Source organism: Geospiza fortis, unplaced genomic scaffold, assembly GCF_000277835.1.
Source record: "Geospiza fortis unplaced genomic scaffold, GeoFor_1.0 scaffold128, whole genome shotgun sequence".
NCBI lineage: Eukaryota > Metazoa > Chordata > Aves > Passeriformes > Thraupidae > Geospiza > Geospiza fortis.
In genome coordinates, this window is record NW_005054420.1 from 2,165,665 (window position 1) to 2,171,637 (window position 5,973).

The 5,973-nt window shown below is 51.3% G+C and overlaps 1 protein-coding gene across 1 annotated transcript in view; it reads right to left on the minus strand.

The window, feature by feature from the left end:
* The window catches only part of PLXND1 (plexin D1), a gene marked incomplete at its 5' end in the record, with an annotated part of 64,958 nt that overhangs the window by 57,782 nt on the left and 1,203 nt on the right, over positions 1 to 5,973 (minus strand). The window lies entirely within an intron of this gene.

The following is a 5,973-nucleotide window of genomic DNA, read 5'->3' on the forward strand; positions in this document are numbered from 1 at the left end:
GGCCCGGCGGGGCTGGCGGGCAGTGTGTGCTGGCACTCAGGTAGCTGCAGGCAGTGTGTGCCGGCACTCGGGGGCCGCAGGCAGTGTGTGGTGGCACTCGGGGGCCGCAGGCAGTGTGTGCCGGCACTCGGGGGCTTAGAACATTGTTTCCAAGCACCGCAGGTTCCAGCTCGCCTGGTGCTTGCATTAAATTACCCAGCCAGGGGCTCAGACACCAAGTTTCCAACCCCTCGCTGGGAGAGGACACCCGAGTGTCCCAGCAGTGCTGCTCAACAGACACCTGCCAGGATTTACAAGGCGTAGTAAGGTGTTTCTACAGCATCCCTGGGCGTCCATACACATCTCATGGTGCCTTATTCACTTCTCCAGGTGCCCTCAGTCCCATTCACTGTAAATGAAACTTTGAAACATCAGAAAAGAGATGGCAAATCCCTTCATTCCCAGCCACCGAGACCCTGCAGCTGAGCCTGCATCCACTGTGGCTCCTGGGGCATGGGTTTGCATTCAACACCTGCCCTGGAAAACCCCTGGCTTTAGCCAAAACTACTCTTTTTCTTTTCCCACCTAAACTGTTATTTAGTTACAGGGGATTTGATGAGCTCAATGGATCAAATCTAATCTGAGCATCCAGGTAGCAGGAATTACCGGGTCTGTACAGCCAGGTGTTGGCAGAGCTCTCCAGAAACCAGCAGCATGCCCGTGACCCCCTGCCTGCCGAGGGATGGCAAACACTTTGCCTGCCCAGCCAGCAGCACTGGGCCCCCAGAGCAGGCAAGCACCGTGCCACAATCAGGAGCCAGTTTCTGTTCCCTAAAGCAGCACAACTTCCCGCTTCCAGGCACAGAAACTTTTACCACTTTAACCAAATTTCCCTTTGCAATCTGGGACCTGTTTGAGCTTGAGATGCAAAGCAGGGATGAGCCCTGGGGCCCCCAGGAAAGCATTCCCACCACCCACCTTCAGCTCGGGGGCACCGACCTGCTGCTCAGGAGACTGCCCTGCTTGGCACGGAGCACGAAGGCCGCGCCAGCCCTGGCAGTGGGAGAGCCCCCGGGCACTGACAGCCCACAGAGATGAGCCTGCCTTCCCAGGAAGGATGGTGTTCACACAGCTGCCTGTGTGCACCTTGACTGCAGCAGCAGGTTGCACTTCCACATAAATTCCCAAGGAAACCTAACAACAGCTGACCACAACTCACCAGTACCAGGTGAGGGACAGAACAGGTAGACAGTGCTCTGGTCTGGCTCCAAAGCCAGGCAAAGCTCACACTGTGGCTTAAACCTCTCGTCAGGGCACCCTGGGTCCCACTGGCCCCTCCACGGGGGTCCCACCTGAGCCCTCGCCCCCAGCCCTGGCAGGGCAGCTGAGGGACACCCACCTCTCCATGTGTAATGCCACATCCCAGAGCAGAACAGGTGATGGTGACAACCATGGTACAGCTCTACAGTACCTGGGCAGTGACACCTTGGGGAGCTGCCAGCAACGCTAAACTGCCTGCACTGCAAAACACAGAAATTAGGCTTGCCACAAGAACTTCTGCCTCATTTTTAATGAAGAAATTAAGTGTAAATTCCCAGTTTCCTTTCTGTGGCTAATCCTCTGGATTTATTTGAGTAGATGTAGGGTTAGAGCACATTTAGTTTCATGTTTGGAATTTCTAAATTAGTATAAACCAGCACTTCAAAGTAACTCAGCTTCTATAAAACCCAATCCCATGGAGATGCCACAGTATATTTGGACAGTAAGTAGATGCTTTGTCATATTCCCACATGTATATGAGATTTTTTTCTTTGGGAACATTTTCTGACTGGTTTTAAACCACATTTCCATGCCCAGGCACACATATATACAGAGACTGTTTATACAGTCTACCCAAGGAGTTCATTTTATTTAACAACCCATTATAGTACAGCTCACTGGTGGGTATCTCATCATTACACCCCCAAACACAGTGTTCAGTGACCATGCAGGATCTGACACAAAGCCACAAGAGCCAGAAACTTGAGAATTAATGCTGAAACGTTTCATTATCCCATGCCACTATGCCTATGGTTTTCAGCAGAGGAAATAAACTGGATTTTCAGCCCTTTTCAAGTTGCAGGCCCCAAAATATTTCCCAAGAGAGATGTAGTTCCCTGGCCAGCAAATCTAGGCCTAATGAATATATCTGCTTTCTGTATCTCTCTAGGAGATTTTAGGAGACTGTGGGGCTCATGCAGAACCCACAGAAGACACTGAGTTTGGTGCAGCTGTGAGCATGGGATGGGGTTTCCAGTGCAGCTTTTCCTCAAATTAGCTTGTTCATCACAGCAAAATGTGCACACAAAGGTGCCTGACCATATCCCCTGCCAAAATACCCATTGAGGGATGAAGCAGTGGCAAGAGGACACTGTGGGGGCTTTGCTACACTGGGACATGGCTGTGATGTGGTGTGACCAAAGGAACAGCCAGGCAAACCTTTGTTTTCAGTGGCGCTGAGGGGGACACTCCTGTGATGTCCCACTGCTCTCGAGCCAGCCAGAAGCTGGGGATGGGCTCTTGCCTGCTTTGCTTTCTTATGAAATGTCTGTGTGGGATGTCTTCAGCATCCCACAGCTGTGTCACACTCCAGCCATCCAGCCAGCATAACCTTCAAACCCACTGGGCCATGATCCTCCCAGGGTAGAATAGCTCAAATAGGAGCTATAAACCCACGCAGCGTCCCAAGAATTTGATAAGCTCTGTCAGCACACTGCCGCAAATGCTGTTACAGGCAGCTTGCTCCAGAGAGCTCCTACTCCTCTTCCCTTCTGGGGGCTTGAGTCCAAATTCCACATGGGCTTTGAGTGGGCAAAACACCACAGTGATTCCATGCAAGTATTCCAATTTAGCTGCATTTGACACAAAATTCATTATAAAAAACTATTTCTGTTAAGGGGAAGCAATCCTAGAGCTCACCCACTCACTGTCGGTGCAAGAAGCCAACCAACCTAAATCCTTCCCTCACACATCCTCCTTCCCCTGAGCTGCCACTGTGAATTCATCTCCTCAGTACGTGACTTTTCAGCAACCCTCACTGAGAAGAACCAACAGCCCCCACTCCTGACCTAGACCATCCTCCTCTGCACATCTTCTCCTCGTCTGACACAAAGCTGTTAAGCACGTGCTTAATTGCAAGTAAATATTTCCATCGAAGACAGGGGCTGTTCCCAGGCCAAGCTGGTGGCTTCCCTTGCCCAGCCTGGGGAATGCAGGCCAGCGGGCAGACCCACCTGCCTCATCCACCCTTCACAGCCCTCCGTGTGACCAATCCCACATGGTCAAAATGAGAGCCAAACAAGTGGCTGCCACCACATCGACCTGTACAGGGACAAAGCCCCTCGTTCTGCGCCAGCCTCCCTCAGACCTCCCAGCAGAGCACTGAGTGGGGAGAAGCCCTGCCCCAGGCTTCAGGCAGCTCTGAGCAGAAATGCCGTGGGACTGACAGGGATGGCTGGCATGCTGAGTGCCCACTCCCAAAACCCCTCACGGGTGGGTGAGTGCTGGAGCTCCCTGGCTGAGGCAGCAAGCACTGCTGGAGAGGAGCATTCAATTAGACTGGAGAGCACACAAGGGGTCAATGATTTTCCTTTCACACTGCATTACACCTAACAGCCCATGGTCCAGACTTGTAACAACTGACTACTTCAGCTGAACCCACGCTTGGAATGAATCAGGCCAATATCAGGGTTTTTTCCTTCCAAAAGGAGATTAAAACCCAGGTATTTGGTCCTCAGGAAGAGCTAACGAGTCACATTTACTAACACCAGAGACCCTATCAGTGATGCACAGGGATGCAATGGGAAAACTGGAAACCCACTAACAGATACTGAACTGCTCTGCCAGACCAGCTGCTGCTTTAATATATTTTCCTGCTGCCTTTCCATGTCTGGGACACAAAATGTATTGGTGGAAACTGATGTTAGGTTTTTACAGCACAAAGAAACACCCTATTACAACTCTTCTCTTGACACTGCCACTCTGGGACTTGAAAATAAAAACAGCTTGTTGTTAACTTGTTGGCAACTCTAACAATTAAGGAAAAGGCAAAGAAAAAAAAAATTAAAAAAAAAGGCTCCTGACTAGCAGGATGGCTTCCCAGCAGGCTAGATCAGCGGTTTTAGAGGAATATGCTTCAAATAAATGGGAAGTGTAGAAATATTAGGCATGAACGAATATTAATGTTATGCTTCATTTATATCCTGCTGTACTTGACATCAAAGGATCTCAAAGCAGCTTCACAAATGCAATCTGACGCTACATGAGTTGGGTTTCTGAATAACAATAAATACGGGAGTACGTGGGAAACTGAGGTACCTTGGGTTCAATGACTGGTTCAAGGCCAGTGACACAGCAGCAATGTCAGTTGGTACTAGAACCCGATCTCCCCATCCATCTTACATCACCACTGGTCTTACTGCTGTCTCCACATGAACAAATTTTCTTGCAGCCTGATCTTGCCACGGTTGCAAACAGAGGGCTCCCACTGACTCCCAATGGCTTGGCAGTGCTCAGTTATTTTAGCTCATTCCCCTGACCCTCATATCCTGTTGCTCATCCGTTCAAGAACACAGCATCCTTCTCAGCTTTTATGGCAACAGTGACAACAGGCTCCTGGTCGCCCACCCTGCCTACCCAGGTAGTACTTGGAGAGGAAGGTGCTACCAGGAACACACATTACAGTGGAACAGTGTGACAAGCCAGGACCAAAGATGGAGTGAAATCTCATCTGTGCGTAGTCTCCTTTGAGTAACTCATTAATTAGCTGTCTAAATACCTTACTGGGTACAGCACTTGATACTTTCAACATCAGCAGACTGATGATAGTCATGATTATTTTTTTTTGCTGAACAGAAGTTAGAAAAAACTGTACCTCCACAGCAGTCCTGGAGTCCAGGGGAAGCTCAAGGGTGATGGGTGCTTCTGCCACTATGTTTCAGTTATGACCAGGCTCTTTGTTCACTTCCCAAGCACCTCTCTGCCAGGGCGGGTCAAGCAGCCCCAGCCCCGATGCTGCTGCTTGACCCGCCCTGGCAGAGACAGCTCAGTCCCGCCCGGGGCTCAGGGGCTGCTCCGCAAGGATGCTGAGCATCAGCCACAGCCAACAAGAACTACGGGTGCCTTCACATCCTGTAAATAGGATTCCTGACTCCCAGCGAGTCCTCTGAGAGCCGTGACCATGCCAAGATGCCAGGACTGAGCTCCCAGTGTTTAACACACCCAGTCTTTGTGGAATTAGCGCCAGCTACTAGATTTGCTGGCTGTCAGGCAGCTTGTACTTTGCCACCAGGGAAAAACCGTTCAACTTTGCTAGAGCAGGTCTATGAACCAAGTGCATTAAGACTACATATTTTACCACAGAGTGGAGATGCCACACTAAACACTCCGGTTACCATGGGAAACCTTTCTCTCTTTGCCACTGGCATTGCACAGGGAAGCCCAAGCCCAAATGCTCTATCTCGCCTCTGAAATCAAACAGATGTTTTCACAATCTCTGATGGAGCCGAGCTGTGCACTCGTCCCAGAGGAAGGGAAAAATGCAAGCGTTAAAGCAGCCCTTTTCCCTCTCTTTTTTCCCAAGCATCGTATATTTTTAGTGAAAAGGGAAACAGGCGACTCTGTCTCGCGCTAACATTTACGGTCACTCGGTAACAAATTGTGACAATGGCAAACTTCTGCCACGAACGCGGGGAGCCAAGGCTGCCTGTGTGCCGCCCCTGGCAGGGATGTGCGCCGCGGGACGGGACACGGGGCTGGCGATGCCCGCGGACATGCGGGCGCGCGGGGCACCGACGAGAAGTGGGGCACCGACGACCAGGTTAGGGGAACGATTCTGTCCCCGAGCAGGCGGGAGGGTCTCCGGGGAGAGCAGGGAGGGCAGCGGGGTGTGAGGCTCAGCCGCCCGCCCGGGGGAAGCGGGGGATGCGCTCCAGCTCGGGAGAGGTGGCGACAGCA